Source organism: Salmo trutta, chromosome 23, assembly GCF_901001165.1.
Source record: "Salmo trutta chromosome 23, fSalTru1.1, whole genome shotgun sequence".
Classification (NCBI taxonomy): domain Eukaryota; kingdom Metazoa; phylum Chordata; class Actinopteri; order Salmoniformes; family Salmonidae; genus Salmo; species Salmo trutta.
In genome coordinates this window covers 21,894,107-21,912,462 of record NC_042979.1, presented here as the reverse complement: position 1 = coordinate 21,912,462, position 18,356 = coordinate 21,894,107, and the positions used below count along the sequence as shown (strand labels likewise).

Sequence of the window (18,356 nt, the reverse complement as noted above, 5' to 3'; positions counted from 1 at the left end):
GCAGCCGCACCTCCGGTATGTCCAGGGCAGGCAGTCCCTCCATTCATTGTGCCCATCAATGTCAATCATAATCTAGTGGAGACAGAAATTGGGAGTATGCTCAATAGGGTATGCCAAGGCACTACCTAGTACAGTCAAGGCTTCATATACCTGACGTGTGTTGAAACAATTCACTTCAACATAACTGTTTCTCAGACTCCAGAATGACCCAATATGCATCTCGGATTACATCATTATTATTACCTTTAAAATGAGTGTGTGTGTATTCTCACCGTGAGCCTGACGTATCTGATGAAGATGAAAGTGTTGTGATTGTGGTTGCGCAGCATGGCGGTGCAGACACCATCGCCAACACAAAGGGGTAGATCCTCTGTTGAAAGGTGTGAAAAAATAAAGGAATGAGACACAGAAAACAGTGAGAGAGAAGGAGAACAGGTAAAAGATACAGCAGTCACAACAATATAATACTGCTGGTTCAATTTACCTGTTGGAGAGTCACCTTATCCTTTTCCTGATCCTCTAGTCATTCAAATGCTAATTATACTCAAGGTGCAAAGAATTGTTACTGGGTAATAAACAACAACAACAACATGGGGCAGCAAGCTCATTTAGGGGTTGATGGGAGTGGCTAAGGAGAGGGGTATGGGGGGCTTTTGGTATGAGAGTTGGGTGGTCCAAACATTGGGTACCTGTGTGCGTGTGGTGTACCTCATCTTCTGCGCCTGTCTCCATAGGGATGCACAAAACAGAGGAGCACAACACAAGACAAGGCCCTTTACACAGATCTGTGAGCCCTGCCCAAGCAAGCGTTCCAACAAAACCTCATAAATATTCCACTGTATTGGCTTGCTTGTATGACGCAAGTCTGTATTGAGGTGGGAGGTGTTGGGTGTCAGTTGTCTAAAGCCCCTCTCGGAGCACAGGAAGATAAGGACATGTTAATCCAGATTTGACAGCATATGACATAAATAAAACACCCCTGCCAGACAGTACAATGAGTGGGAAAAAAACAGGAAGTCGTTGATAAAAGTCCTATTATATAATGTGACATAACATGGAACAGTACTCTAGCTACTCCTACCCTCCACAGAAACACATAGAAGAGGCCGGCGGATATATGCACATACCTCTAAGTGTTTTTCCTCATTGGGGTACGTGTCCACCAACACACCCAGCCCTGTGAAGAGGTCCTGGTTTCCAAACACAGGACCTACACAACAACAGAAATGCATTTATACAGTTGCATTACACGCGATGATATTTCTGTTGGAACTACATCGTTGGGACAGTACCTTCCTGCATGCGCTCCTTGGTGTACCAAATTGCCAGTACATCCCCATTAAGATTCTTCATTACTTGGCTATGAATCTTAAAGTGCACTTGTAACTCCGAGGCCCTTAGGTGACAGGGCTGGACACACAAACATATGACCATTTAGACAAAGCCATGTAACATATGATATGCATAGAGAGAATAAGTATCAGTTATGTAGACATAATAACAGTGTGCAGTGTTCTGTAGGCTACTCACAATGCGGCTCCACACTGCCCCCTGCTTGCTCTGCATGTCAGATGTGAGGTGCACCTGCTCTGTGGTTACCATGGCGTAACACACAAACTCAGAAAAAATAAAAACGTCCCTTTTTCAGGACCCTGTCTTTCGAAGATAATTAGTATGAATCCAAATAACTTCACAGATCTTCATTGTAAAGGGTTTAAACATTGTTTCCCATGCTTGTTCAATGAACAATAAACAATTAATGAACATGCACCTGTGGAACAGTCGTTAAGACACTAACAGCTTACAGACGGTAGGCAATTAAGGTCAGAGTTATGAAAACTTAGGACACTAAAGAGGCCTTTCTACTGACTCTGAAAAACACCAAAAGAAAGATGCCCAGGGTCCCTGCTCATCTGCGTGACCGTGCCTTAGGCATGCTGCAAGGAGGCATGAGGACTGCAGATGTGGCCAGGGCAATAAATTGCAATGTCCGTACTGTGAGACACCTAAGACAGCGCTACAGGGAGACAGGACGGACAGCTGATCGTCCTCGCAGTGGCAGCCCACGTGTAACACCTGCACAGGATCGGTACATCCAAACATCACACCTGCGGGACAGGTACAAGATAGCAACAACTGCCCGAGTTTCACCAGGAACACACAATCCCTCCATCAGTGCTCAGACTGCCCGCAATAGGCTGAGAGAAGCTGGACTGAGGACTTGTAGGCCTGTTGTAAGGCAGGTCCTCACCAGACAACCCCGGCAACAACGTCGCCTATGGGCACAAACCCATCGTCGCTGGACCAGACAGGACTGGCAAAAAGTGCTCTTCACTGACGAGTCTGGGTTTTGTCTCACCAGGGGTGATTGTCGGATTCGTGTTTATCGTCTAAGGAATGAGCGTTACACCAAGGCCTGTACTCTGGAGCGGGATCGATTTGGAGGTGGAGGGTCCGTCATGGTCTGGGGCGGTGTGTCACAGCATCATTGGACTGAGCTTGTTGTCAATGTAGGCAATCTCAACGCTGTGCATTACAGGGAAGACATCCTCCTCCCTCATGTGGTACCCTTCCTGCAGGCTCATCCTGACATGACCCTCTAGCATGACAATACCACCAGCCATACTGCTCGTTCTGTGCGTGATTTCCTGCAAGACAGGATTGTCAGTGTTCTGCCATGGCCAGCGAAGAGCCCGGATCTCAATCTCATTGAGCACGTCTGGGACCTGTTGGATCGGAGGGTGAGGGCTAGGGCCATTCCCCCCCAGAAATGTCCGGGAACTTGCAGGTGCCTTAGTGGAAGAGTGGGGTAACATCTCACAGAAAGAACAGTCCATGAAGAGAAGATGCACTGCAGCACTTAATGCAGCTGGTGGCCACACCAGATACTGACTGTTACTTTTGATTTTGTTCAGGGAGACATTATTCCATTTCTGTTAGACACACGTCTGTGGAACTTGTTCAGTTTGTGTCTCAGTTGTTGAATCTTGTTATGTTCATACAAATATTTACACATGTTAAGTTTGCTAAAAATAGTTGACATTGAGGACGTTTCTTTTTTTGCTGAGTTTATATAACATAAGCCTATTCACTATAGATAAAGATACTTTTGATGGAGTAGGAGGAAAGTATTAATTTTATGACCACCATTTAACAGTCAGTATAACATTGTTGCAATGTCGCATGTACAATTATATTTTGATTATTGCTTGCATATTTGGTTGTGATCTTTGCAAATTCACTATTTTGGAAGCAGCAGATGTTAACTACACTGCTAATGCTCATTGACATAGGCTGTAGCATAAGCTAGTCAAAGAGCAATTTTACTGGTTGAAGTGTTTAAGTACAACGTTAATTCAGTTGATTTGCGATGATGACATGAACATTATATTAAGCAGGAAATTCAATCAAGGCTTACAAACCAACTATAACCCCAAAGTAGTGTGAAATTCACGTATAATCAATATGTAAAGGCGCTTTTTTTTGCTGGCGCGCAATAACAACTCCACCTTGTTTTGCCACCAACTTGCCCTCCAGTCGTGCGGCAATTTTTGCGAACACAGAAAGGGGTCTATAATAACCGGTGATCCTGCACAATTTAGCTACCTTGATAGGGCTTTGACAATGAATGCTCCCTTTTTAGAAACTCCTCCATTTCATAATGCCCATCTTCAGCAAAAGATCGACCTGTTGCTATAAGATGAAACACAAAAGTCCAATATGTTTTTAGAGCCATAGTCTGACGAATAAAAGTATCTGGCAGGTCTTGTTTGTCATGGCGGTCATCGTCGTTTGCCATTCAACCAAAGATGTTCGACTACAACCACGTCATTCTTCTTCGACGAGGTTTAACCCCGGTTGGCATCCAATAAATGTTTCATTACCGCCACCTACTAGACTGGAGTACAACTCCCTCATACTTTTATTGAAAAAATGTATAAATAAACAAATACTCTACCATCTAACACTACAATCACACAAAAAATAACACCACCCTAAACCTCTATTTAAATCTATTTAGTCCTACCTCAAGTCAACAACCTGAAAGGATGTGACACCACCACTTAACACACCCTGTACCTCTTCTGATGTCAAATCTCGCACACCCAAATAGCTCGCTGCAGCTGCCACCACAACCTCAATTTTCTGAGACTTACATTCCATCCCTGCTGTACAGGTGATAACCATTGCTATAAATGCAAGAAATCCAATCTTACTGAAACATATATCACTTCTTGGCCTATCCCTCTATACTGTACAGATCTACTACTCACACCACTCCTCTCAGGATCCCTCGCCCTTGACCCATCTTCCTCTACTTTCTTCACTGCCTCAGCATATGACTACTTCTGCACTACTCTAACCCTGGAAACCTCAACCTGCCTCTCTCGCACGGGACATTTCTGACCCCCAGCCCCAGCCCTACAATTAACACACACCACTACTTTCCTTAACGCTACACATTCCTTTGTCTCATGCCCTTCTACACACTTCTCACACCTAGGAACTTCCCTCCTACACACTGCTGCCACATGCCCATAAGCTTGACACCTGTAACAACATAATGTATTCGGCACAAAAGCTCGTACAGGATAACTTATATACCGATAACATTTTTGTATTTGTATTTATTATGGATCCCCATTAGCTGCTGCCAAGGCAGCAGCTACTCTTCCTGAGGTCCAGAGGAATTAAGGCAGTACATACAATTTTAAAAACATCACAATACATTCACAGACTGTGTACCCTCAGGCACCTACTCCACCACTACCACATACAGTTGAAGTCGGAAGTTTACATACACCTTAGTCAAATACATTTAAACGCAGTTTTTCCCAATTCCTGACATTTAATCCTAGTAAAAATTCCCTGTCTTAGGTCAGTTAGGATCACCACTTTATTTTAAGAATGTGAAATGTCAGAATAATAGTAGAGAGATTTATTTCAGCTTCTATTTCTTTCATCAAATTCCCAGTGGGTCAGAAGTTTACATACATCAATCAATTAATCACACAATTAGTATATGGTAGCATTGCCTTTAAATTGTTTAACTTGGGCCAAACGTTTCAGATAGCCTTCCACAAGCTTCCCGCAAAAAAATGGGTGAATTTTGGACCATTCCTCCTGACAGAGCTGATGTAACTGAGTCAGGTTTGTAGGGCTCCTTGCTCGCACACACGTTTTCAGTTCCTCCTACAAATTTTCTATAAGATTTGAGGTCAGGGCTTTGTGATGGCCATTCCAATACCTTGACTTTGTTGTCCTTAAGCCATTTTGCCACAACTTTGGAAGTATGCTTGGGGTCATTGTCCATTTGGAAGACCAATTTGAGACCAAGCTTTAACTTCCTGACTGATGTCTTGAGATGTTGCTTCAATATATTCACGTAATTTTCCTTCCTCGAGATGCCATCTATTTTGTGAAGTGCACCAGTCCCTCCTGCAGCAAAGCACCCCCACAACATTATGCTTCCACCCCCGTGCTTCATGTTCTTCAGCTTGCAAGCCTCCCCCTTTTTCCTCCAAACATAACGATGGTCATTATGGCCAAACAGTTCTATTTTTGTTTCATCAGACCAGAGGACATTTCTCCAAAAAGTACGATCTTTGTCCCCATGTGCAGTTGCAAACCATAGTCTGGCTTTTTTATGTCGGTTTTGGAGCAGTGGCTTCCTCCTTGCTTAGCAGCCTTTCAGGTTATGTTGATATAGGACTCGTTTTACTGTGGATATAGATACTTTTGTACCTGTTTCCTCCAGCATCTTCACAAGGTCCTTTGCTGTTGTTCTGGGATTGATTTGCACTTTTCGCACCAAAGCACGTTCATCTCTAGGAGACAGAACACGTCTCCTTCCTGAGCGGTATGACGGCTCCGTGGTCCCATGGTGTTTATACTTGCGTATTATTGTTTGTACAGATGAACGTGGTACCTTCAGGCATTTGGAAATTCCTCCCAAGGATGAATCAGACTTGCGGAGGTCTACAATTATTTTTCTGAGGTCTTTCTGAGTTTGAAGGTAGGCCTTTAAATACATCCACAGGTACACCTCCAATTGACTCAAATTATGTCAATTAGCCTATCAGAAGCTTCTAAAGCCATGACATCATTTTCTGAGCTGTTGAAAGGCACAGTCAACTTAGTGTATGTAAACTTCTGACCCACTGGAATTGTGATACATTTTTTTTTACATTTTAGTCATTTAGCAGACGCTCTTATCCAGAGCGACTTACAGTAGTGAATGCATACATTTCATACATTTTTTTCACCATACTGGTCCCCCGTGGGAATCGAACCCACAACCCTGGCGTTGCAAACACCATGCTCTACCAACTGAGCCACACGGGAACAATACAGTGAATTGTAAACAATTGTTGGAAAAATGACTTGTGTCATGCACAAAGTAGATGTCCTAACCGACTTGCCAAAACTATAGTTAACAAGAAATTTGTGGAGTGGTTGAAAAACGAGTTTTAATGACTCCAACCTAGGTGTATGTAAACATCCGACTTCAACTGTACATACAGTACAAAATCCATGTGTACGTGTGTGTATAGTGCGTATGCTATCATGTGTGTGTGTGTATGCATGTGTCTGTGCCTATGTTTGTGTTGCTTCCTAGTCCCCACTGTTCCATAAGGTGTTTTTTAATTTGTTTTTTAAATCAAATTTTATTGCTTGCATGAGTTACTTGATGTGGAATAGAGTTCCATGTAGTCATGGCTCTATTTAGTACTGTGTGCCTTCCATAGTCTGTTCTGGACTTGGGGACTGTGAAGAGACCTCTGGTGGCATGTCTTGTGGGGTATGCATGGGTGTCTGACCTGTGTGCCAGTAGTTCAAACAGACAGCTCGGTGCATTCAACATGTCAATACCTCTCATAAATACAAGTAGTGATGGAGTCAATCTCTCCTCCACTTTGAGCCAGGAAAGATTGACATGCATATTATTAATATTAGCTCTTTGTGTACATCCAAGGACCAGCCGTACTGCCCTGTTCTGAGCCAATTGAAATTTTCCTAAGTCCTTTTTTTGTGGCACCTGACCACACGACTGAACAGTAGTCCAGGTGCGACCAAACTAGGGCCTGTAGGACCTGCCTTGTTGATAGTGCTGTTAAGAAGGCAGGGCAGAGCTTTATCATGGACGTACTTCTCCCCATCTTAGCTACTGTTGTATCAGTATGTTTAGACCATGAACGTTTACAATCCAGGGTAACTCCAAGCAGTTTAGTCACCTCAACTTGCTCAATTTCCACATGATTTATTCTAGGATTTAGTTGAGGTTTAGGGTTTAGTGAATGATTTATCCCAAATACAATGCTTTTAGTTTTAGAAATATTTAGGACTAACTTATTCCTTGCCACCCACTCTGAAACTAACTGCAACTCTTTGTTAAGTGTTGCAGTAATTTCAGTCGCTGTAATAGCTGATATATATAGTGTTGAGTCATTCGCATACATAGACACTCTGGCTTTCCTCAAAGCCAGTGACAATTCATTAGTAAAGATTGAAAAAAGTAATGGGCCTCGACAGCTGCCTAAGGGAATTCCTGATTCTACCTGGGTTATGTTGGAGAGGCTTCCATTAAAGAACACCCTCTGTGTTCTGTTAGATAGATAACTCATTATCCAATACAGCAGGGGGTGTAAAGCCATAGCACATACGTTTTGCCAGCAGCAGACGATGATCGATAATGTCAAAATCCACACTGGAGTCTAGCAAAACAGCCCCCACAATCTTTTTATCATCAATTTCTCTCAGCCAATCATCAGTCATTTGTGTAAGGGCTGTGCTTGTTGAATGTACTTCTTTATAAGCATGCTGAATGTTTGTTGTCAATTTGTTTACTGTAAAATAACATTGTATCTGGTCAAACACCATTTTTTACAAAAGTTTACTCAGGGTTGGTAACAGGCTGATTGGTCGGCTATTTGAGCCAGTTAAGGGGGCTTTACTATTATTTAGGTAGCGGAATGACTTTAGCTTCCCTCCAAGCCTGAGGGCACACACTTTCTAGTAGGCTTAAATTGAAGATGTGGCAAATGGGAGTGGCAACATCGTCCGCTATTATCCTCAGTAATTTTCCATCCAAGTTGTCATTGTTGATAGACAACAATAATTTGTTCACCTCATCCACACTACATTTAAGGAATTTAAAATTGCAATGCTTGTCTTTCATAATTTGGTCAGATATACTTGGATGTGTAGTGTCAGCATTTGTTGCTGGCATGTTATGCCTAAATTTGCTAATCTTGCCAATGGAAAAAATCATTAAAGTAGTTGGCAATATCAGTTGGTTTTGTGATGAATGAGCCATCTGTTTCAATGAATGATGGAGCTGAGTTTGCCTTTTTTCTCTGAATTTCATTTAAGTTGCTCCAAAGCTTTTAACTATTATTCTTAATTTCATTTATCTTGGTTTCATAGTGTAGTTTCTTCTTCTTTTTATTCAGATTAGTCACATGATTTCTCAATTTGCAATAAGTTTGACAATCAGTTGTGCAGTCAGACTTATTTGCCATTCCTTTTGTCTCATCCCTCTCAAGCATTCAATTTTTCAATTCCTCATCAATCCACAGGGATTTAACAGTTTTTACAGTCATTTTCTTAATGGGTGCATGCTAATTAGCAACTGGAATAAGCAATTTCATAAATGTGTCAAGTGCCGTGTCTGTTTGCTCCTCATTACACACCACGGACCAACAAAATATTCTTTACATCAATAACATAGGAATCACTACAAAACTTATTGTATGACTTATTAGGCCCAGCTTTTGGAACATTGGTTTTCCTAGATATGGATACTATATTGTGATCACTACATCCGAGGGATCTGAATACTGCTTTTCAAGCTAATTTCTGCAGCATTAGTAAAGATGTGATCACTACATGTTGATTTCATTCCTGTGCTGTTTGTAACTACCCTGGTAGGTTGACTGACAACCTGAACCAGGCTGCAGGCACTGGTTACAGTTTGAAGCTTTTTCTTGAGTGGGCAGCTTGATGAAAGCCAGTCAATGTTTAAATCACCCAGAAAATATACCTCTCTGTTGATATCACATACATTATCAAGCATTTCACACGTTATCCAGATACTGACTGTTCGCACTTGGTGGTCTATAGCAGCTTCCCACCAGAATGGGCTTTAGGTGAGGCAGATGAACCTGTAGCCATATTACTTCAACAGTATTTGACATGAGATCCTCTCTAATCTTTACAGGAATGTGGTTCTGAATATAAATAGCAACACCTCCACCATTGGCATTTCTATCTTTTCTATAAACGTTATAACCTTGTATTGCTACCACTGTATCGTCAAAGGTATTATCTAAGTGAGTTTCAGATGAATGTCATCTGTTACTAGCAAATTATTGATTTCATGAACCTTGTTTCTTAAGCTATATATATTAACGTGGGCTATTTTGAGCACTTTTCTTCTGGGATGCTTACTTGCTTTCATTGCTTTACTGGGAAGCTAAGTAGCAGTAGATGTGCTCATGTTCTTTATGTTAGTGCAGGGTGAGCTGCTCACAGTGGACTTCCTCCTTGGGCACACCGGCTCAGTGCTAACAGTATAAATCTGGTTCATATGCACATGATTACTGCATACAATAGCTGTATGATCAGTAGAGGCATTCAGGGCAGTTAAAGGGACATACATTAGGTTACTTATATTGTGTCTACTGACACCACTGGTGAAATGAACAATTGCTGAAGCATTATGACAACTCTGCTTCACAATGGTAGGGATTAGCTGAGCTGGGCTTGAGTCATTGATAAGTCATTGTCTCAACGCAGTCTTATAGTGCTGTGAAAGGATCCAGGATCCCATATGATTTGGGTGAATCCCGTCCTCCTTATAAAACGTGTTTTGTTTCCAAAAGGTATCGAAATTGTTAACAAAAGTTACATCCATTGAGCTGCAATAATCGCGTAGCCAGTTGTGAAGAGTCCTGCTAAAGCGTTTGAATCCTGCTACATCACTTTGTCAGGCAAAGAATCAACATAAAACCTCAAAAGAACAGACAATGACTCTTCTGTTTCACCACTCACGCCACCCTGTCTGCGTCGCCCCAAACGATGAGCGTCACAAACATCGGGAATCTTCCCCTTCAGTTGGTCAACTTATACATTTACTGCTACCCCAGTAATCACTCCTTTCAATGGCGCCCTTTTCTTGAGAGCAAAACAATTCACATTTCTTGCCCCCAGTCGTTTAACGCTGCGCGCCTTCTCCCTCTGACCAGCAGAAACACAAACAATTATCACAAGACCATTTCTGGTTAACCTCACCGATTCCACAGCACCCAACTCTGTTTTCACCCACCCTGAAACCCCAAATGGATCAGCCAAAAGGCAAGGGTCCACTTTTTCCAAAAACTTCACTCCTACTGTCATAGACTCATCTTCATCCTGACCCTCGGTGCAAGCCTCGGGCTCCGATAACTTCACCACACCTACCACCTCCAATACTTCACCCTCATTCACTTCCATTTCTCCTCCTGTCTTCAGCACCCTCTGCTTACACTTTCTACCATTCTTCTTTTACAAACCATCTCCCTTTTTTCCATCATTTTTAACCGACTCAAGATCACCCTCTTCCTCCCTCTCTCTCTTAGACCTCCTCTGCCTCTCTTTTCCCCTCCATTCTTCCTCCGTATTCCAAGTATACCTCTCCTTATGATAATACTGCACTTCTGCTGACATACATCTTGTTCTTGCCTTCTCAAGGGACGCCATTTAACCGGCTGTCACAATCTCCGTACAATCAGCACGGACCCCTCGGGATGTAGCGCTCAACAGTTCATCCCAGCTATAAAGCAACTGCTTTGTCTTGATGTTCTTCTTTATCAAAAGCTACCGCAACGACTTTCCATTTCAAACAAGCACGCTCTTCCAACCACCATCCACCGTCTCGCTTCATGCGCTTCCCCAATAGCAGATCCGTCTATGAGGAGACCAACCATATTATTACTCTTCTTTGGCATTATGGCGGTCCCCAAACAAATATTATAGGTGCATGCCGCCAACTACTGTATGGCTGTGTATCAGCCTAGTGTTCTGTAGTATGAATTCATTACACTGTGAAAAAATTGCCCTACCATTTAACCCTGCACCCATTGAAACCTCACAACTATTCCACTACTTTGGCCCTATCTGATCCTACTCCAGGCCAGTAGCCTGGGAGGACGGGACACTATCGTTCAAAACACCTTGTAACTATTCTGCAATAAAATCTCGTACACCCAAGTTCTTTTCTGCAGCTGCCAACACAACATCTATCCTCTGTGATTTACATTCCATTCCTACAGTACAATTGACAATCATGGCCATAACCCCTCCCCACACAATTGTTTTTACTGAAGCACATGCCATTTCCATCACTCTTTATTGGCCTCAGCCTACTCACAGGGATCCTCTTAGGATCCCTCACCCGTTCCATAAGAACTCCCCCTTGTTCTGCCACCAACGTGCGCACATTGCCCTTGTGCGGCAATGTTTGCAAACACAGAAAGGGGTCTATAGGGGGTCATCTTCCTCTACCACTCTCTTCACTGCCTCATTATACAACACCTTCTGCACTACTCTGATCCAGGCAACCTCAACCTGCCTTTCTCTTACCGGACACCTCTGATCTCCAGCCCCATGGGTGAAAAACTTTTTCCACCGATACTACATATTCCTTTGTCTCATGTCCTCCTGCACACTTCTCACATCTAGTAATTTCCCACTTACACACTGCTGCCACATTACAATAAGCTTGACACCTAAATCACTGCAATGGATTCGGGACAAAAGTTCTCACAGGATAACTGACATCCTAACTTGACTTTCTCTGGCATCAAAACTCAGTAGTACAGACAGTGTCTTCTCTTTTTCACCACGAGTTCCATCAGGTCTGTGTCGCACCAAACGGTGGGCGTCACATTCACAGGGAATCTTCAACTTCAGTTGATCCTCAACACAACGCCACCCCAGTTATCACTCCTTTCAACAACGGAAAGGAAAGCTAGTCACAGTTCTTGTCCGCAGTTGCGTGAGGAGGAGCACACTCTCCTTCTGGACGACAGAAACACAAAAAATCTACACAATTCCACTTCCGAGTCGCTTTCTCCAACCAACCTGACACCACATATGGATCTGCCAGAAGGCAAGGATCCATTCTTTCCAAAAATCTCACTCTCACTTGGCCAGAATAATCTTTGTCATCATCAGGACGAGGCTCAAACCCGACTGTCTTCACAGCACCTGCCACCGCAGTTAATTCATCGTCAAGTTCAATTTCCTTCTGGAGCTCTTCCAAAAGTTCTGTGTGATCAACCACTCCATATTCACTCAAAACCGTTTCCTGTTCGCCATCTTCTCCTTTATCAGATCTTTCAAAAGGATTGTGCAATCCCCCATTCCACATTTACTTATGTTCCACTTTTCCACTCTTACTCCTACCTCATGGCCACACTGGCTGCCAATCTCCCCATTCAATCATACAACATCCTGTGGATTGTGATTGGTTTGTAGAGTTGCATGGCATCTGGTTATTTGCTCACAAGTCTATCAGTCAAATTACACACTTTCCATTTGATATGATCTGACATTTGAGAGGTGGATTTCCCTTATGCATGAGAAAAATTATGTGATTTGTGTATTTCTTCCCAAAAAGAATAATGTAACAGACAGAGGGACTGACTATCCATGATATCAAAATGATAGTTTTAACCACGTTGAGGCTATACAGTGTTTGTTTCCCTTTACATTGTTTAAAAACATTGAAGTAAAATAAGTGATTATTTTGAGTTATGATGTGGTATGACATTTTAACTAAGCTCCTGAGGCATTTATACATTATATTCATCAAGAAGCAATGGGTACATACTGTTCATTTATAAGTAAAAAAAAAGACCAAAATAAGATTATCAGATTTCATCTTCATTTACGGTCAGTGTTCTATTATAATTCTGTCTTTGAAGAGGTGACATTGTGATGTTGATCAATATCAAGTCAATACTGACATAATCAATAGAAACATGCAGAGGTTGTTAAATCAGGTCAATATCTAGGCCTATGTATGATGCTACGGTCAGAGAGGAAGAGGTGATCCATTATCTCTGGCAGAGACGTAAGAGGAAGCGAGACATCCCACTCCCTCATTTTTTATGGTTGACATACAGTCAGTGAATTAAGCAGACCAGACCTAGCTGCTATGGCATTGGTGTTTTTTGGAAAGACACTCTTTAAAGTTGCACTCCAGACTCCTTTTCACCTTACCTACTTACTCAACAAAAGGCACATCTCAATAGATTCAGGTATGTCATGATATCTGTTCTCTATCGCTCCTCTATTGTTCCTCATGCAAGGGGGAGGCAGATGATATCATGGATTCCCATCAGACCAATTCCTTGAATGACCTACTTCTTGAAGTTTGCAGTTGTTTCTAAAAAACACTATTTTGCGTAAAACGTATAGTTTTTAGTCTGTGCACTTTACTGCATTTATAATTGGGATATCACTTTTCAACAGTAAAAGTTCAAAAATTGTTGGTGGATGTCTGTAAGTAGTACTGAAACTGTTTGAGCGGATCACTTTTGTTAAGTCGATGGTCACTGCCTTTCAAAGCGTGTTGCATTATGGCGATAAAAATTATCCGACTTACATGTCAGCTGCATGAACTTTGCAAAAATAATGTGATGAAAGGTCATGAAGTTTTGACTGCAAGTTTCTGCAGTTGCTTTTTGCCAACTTCATCCTGCAGCCATCGCCTGCCTACATTGTGGGAGGATCTGTTATCAACCAATCGTTATGCTGTTTTTATTTGACCATATGAAAGTGACCAAAGGCATGACTGAAACAGGAACCAACTTTGTCGCTAATACATTGGTATACAAGTACAAATAACTGCACTATTTGAGTCTCTATTTCACTGATGTAGGCCTACACACATACAATTTCAGTTTGGGGGTTGGAGCCATGTTTATTTTTCAACATTATAAAGAAAAACTTTTATAAACAATTGTAACACTGCCATGTTGATCTGAGCCTTGCTGTTGGAAAACCACATTATAGTGTCAAACTTTCAGCTGTTGCAGATGCACCTCCCCCGACTTCACTCTGACTTGTCTACAGTCGGTTGCTTTTGCCTTACCAATCAAACGCGTGACTAGTGACTAGGATCTGGTTTCAGTAGTTTGCCAGCTTGTAGTCCTAAAAAACAGAAATTAGTTACCTCTGGTTCGTTCAGTCATTCCTATGGGGTTTTGGGATAAATGCCGAAAATAAGGTCTGAGGTTAAAACAGGCTTGGGATATCTTAAACATTTTGTTCTATGAGATAATATCAGTCAGTTAACATGAACTTTAGTAATGATGAAACCTTTATGTTTTTTTCATTACATAAAAGTTTCAAAATTCACAAAAGGTGACGTTAGCTGATGAAGATTATCTCATTATCTCATCTCCTAAGACTGTGTTTACCACAGACCTTATTTTCCGGCATTTACCAAAAAACCCTACAAAAAAAAATGAAATCCTCATAGGCAATTCCCCCATTCTTGAAAGTCAGGACAAGGATCCTGCAAAGAAACATTTTTATAGTTGAGAAATGTATTTTTTAAAACAGTGGGCATTTAGAATTAAATGTGGACTGGAGCTTTATAGTTATGTGATGACATGTGCCCTGTGTACCTTCGTCAATCATAATTCATTTGGAAAACACAGTTTCCATCATCATTTGTTGCAATAAAGAAAGTTAGACAAAACAAAAATCCACCCCTGTCGAATGCATACAAAGTTTGTTGATCTTTAGATCATTTCTCCTCTTCTCTTTCCATTACACATCACAATGAGTTCTTCTTCTTCTTCTTCGGTATATTGGCAATTGCACAATTTAATGTGCATCTCGCCACCTACAGTGCAGGATGGAAACAGGATTCCCCCCAAAAACGGAATGTTGTGGAAATTCTACACATGGGACACTCAAAGTCAATCTTAAATGAATCATTGTTTATTAACAGCAAGCTGGAGAGGTAACAATCAAACTTAAATGCATAAAGTACCGATCTGAAGTGAGAACCACCACGGCAGTCCCATTAGTTCTCTTATATACTGCTTACACAGACAAGTTATATCTGCATGATTTAGCTTATTTATTATTCATAATTAATTAATCATTAACATTTGGTTAATGCATGTGACCGACCAATATTGGTTCATGCATGTGACAGACCAATACCTCATGAGGCTTCTTCTCTCCAAGCTGAGACCTTGAAACTGAGATATCCCTTTCATTCTCAAAACAAAGTTCTTGGCGTACTGACAAATTGCAGATACTGATAGTGAGGATTCCTCCCAGGCACGTTCAATCAGTCACTTGCATGAGCACAGAAATTGGTTATTAGAAAAGCACAAACATAAAATTGTCCATCACATTCCCTCCTCTTATCACTCACTCTGTGATAATTATCATTACAATTTATTAATTTGGTTATTACTTAACAAAGGAGTAAGTAAACAAAATCAACGCATAAAACTACAGACACTTTCAAACCCTTCATTCTGGGTTGTAAACAAAATCAACACATAAAACCAAACACTTCATCCTTTCTAACCCTTCATTCTGGGTTGTACAATCCAACTTGTAAAACCATTGCAGTCAAATGTTTTAACTTAAGTCCCCCCTGCGCGACGGTGGAGCTAACTTAGCCTAATGTGATTAGCATGAGGTTGTAAGTAACAAGACATTTTCCCAGGACATAGACATATCTGATATGGGCAGAAATCTTTCATTTTTGTTAATCTAACAGCACTGTCCAATTTACAGTAGAAATTATAGTGAAAAAATACCACACTATTGTTTGAGGAGAGTGCACAGTTATGAACTTGAAAGTGTATTAATAAACCAATTAGACACATTTGGGCAGTCTTGATACAACATTTTGAACAGAAATGCAATGGTTTGTTGAATCAGTCTAAAACTTTGCACATACATTGCTGCCATCTAGTGACCAAAATCTAAATTGCATCTAATCTGTGATATTACATTTTGGCCTTTCTCTTGCATTTCAAAGATGGGGGAAAAAAACGGGGGGAAAAACGCATGTATTATCTTTTACCAGATCTAATGTGTTATATTATCCTACATTAATTTCACATTTCCACACATTTCAAAGTGTTTCCTTTCAAATGGTACCAAGAATATCCATATCCTTGCTTCAGGTCCTGAGCTAAAGGTAGTTAAGATTTGGGTATGTCATTTTAGGTGACAATTGAAAAAAAGTGTCCGATCTGTAAGAGGTTTGACCTTGGCTTCATACAGTTCCACATATGCTTCATTACATAATTTAATTTATGGATTCTGGCAATGACATTTCAGCTGGAGCTTTTGTCACGAGTGACATGTTAATGGCAGATCGGTATCTCAATGCATTTCTAGTCTAAATTACTATAACCTTTGCAGTGTGCAGACCTCCACAATCAATCTGATACCCCAAATAAACAGTTTTGGACAAGCCTAAATCAATTACGGGCACGGTTGACCATCCCCCTCCTTCATGGCACTCATTCTTCTGACGTTTCTTCATCAGATGTTTTTCAGTTCGTCCTCCCAATAGCACACATGTTCAAAGTGGATGGCCCTTGATAATGTCCTGATTATAATATCTGGGGAATAATCAGATTTTCCCAAGCAGACAAATCTCTCACCTGAGCCACCACTGTCCTTTACGGTCCATTTTGTCTTGTCCATTTTACTACCAGTACACCAGCAGCATGTAAGAAGTTTGGACGGGATCTCTCTCCATGCTCACTCCACATGGACTCATGTCACACTCCTGAGAGAAACGGCATGAGAGAAAAGGCAGTTGATAGCTTTGACTGGATGCTGTGTACACGTTGCTGGCTCGGACTCAGGTCTCACGGTAGAAGTGTTGAAGAACCATAGTGATCGCCATTGTCGCCATTACTTCAGCCGGTTAGAGGGGGTGGGGCTCACACTGTTCTTGGATGAATTATCCCTTTCATGCATCTAGATACCATCTGTCATTTTCCCAAAAACCAGCCTGAAACTCTTTCTAAAGACTGTTGACATCTAGTGGAAGCCCTAGGAACTGCAATCGGGCAGGATTTCGCCCTATTATAAAAGTGCCAGCCATTGAAATCTGTGGTAGGGTGAATTGTTTTGGGGGGGATGGTTTGTCCTCGGGGTTCCACCTGCCATTTCAGTTCTGCTATACTCACAGACATTATTTTAACAGTTTTAGAAACTTTAGAGTGTGTTCTATCCAAATGTATATGCATTCCTAGCTTCTGGGCCTGAGTAGCAGGCAGTTTACTTTGGGCACGCTTTTCATCCGGACATCAAAATACCGCCCCCATCCCAAAGAAGTTAATAAGGGACCAGGTCAATACAACACACACTTATAAAGTGAATCGATTGAGTGCTCTACGTTAATGAAGGCTGGTCGATGAATCACCCTCAGATGATTCGTTGAGAGCCCCGAGACAAAGGTATTTTATAGCCAAGATACACCCCCTTCAGTCTACATGACGATCAACATATGTATGGAATTGGTCACATGGTTAAGATTTGTATGAAAGATACTTACAATTCACAGCAGACAGTATCTGCTGTAAAAACAGTTCTCTTTGTGTAGAGACCAAGGTCTGGCCCTGGGGTCATCTCTCCCTGGTACCCTATAGAACAGAAACATTAACTCATGCTCTGGAATGCGGTATCACCCAAAGACATTGTAAATCTTCCAGAGGCCCATCCTCAGTAAAACACACACAGATGAGCGTTCTAACAACCCTTTATTCTGTTGCATAAAACAACCATTTGATGGAATAACAGCATTAAAACATAATCTTGTAATTTCCACCATATCACCTTCACCATAACCTCGAGAGAAGACAGCCATAAACAACACTTCAGAAAATGTCATTTGTGTGCCCTTTAACCTCTATGGGCTAGAGGTTAAAGCGTCCCACCCCTGGTACACCCTATCAACAGCAGGTGAAATATCAAGGGCGCCAAATTTGAAAACAATTAAATGTTATAATTCAAATTTCTCAAACATACAACTATCTTACACCCTTTGAAAGATAAACATCTCCTTAATCTAAACACGTTGTCCGATTTCAAAAGGGCTTTACTGTCACGTCCTGGCCAGTATATAAGGTTAATTATTTTGTAGTTTGGTCAGGGCGTGGCAGAGGGTATTTGTGTTATGTGGTTCAGGGTGGTGTGTTTTTGTAAAAAGGGTGTTTGATGTAGTATTTCCGGGGTTTTGGTTTATAGTCTATGTTTATGTATTTCTATGTGTAGTCTGGTGAGTGTGTTTCTATGTTGTGTTGATTGGGGTTGGG

General features: G+C 41.4%; 1 long non-coding RNA gene and 1 pseudogene across 1 annotated transcript; both read right to left on the bottom strand.

Moving 5' to 3' along the window:
- Position 1: 1 nt before the first annotated feature.
- On the bottom strand, positions 2-11,648 carry LOC115160278 (VIP36-like protein; annotated as a pseudogene).
- A 4,794-nt stretch (positions 11,649-16,442) lies between these two features.
- On the bottom strand, positions 16,443-17,652 carry LOC115159571 (uncharacterized). Its single transcript, XR_003868906.1, has 2 exons — positions 17,597-17,652; positions 16,443-16,822 (listed from the first exon to the last, which is right to left on the bottom strand). It is a non-coding gene; the product is annotated as an uncharacterized LOC115159571 (long non-coding RNA).
- Positions 17,653-18,356: the final 704 nt, after the last annotated feature.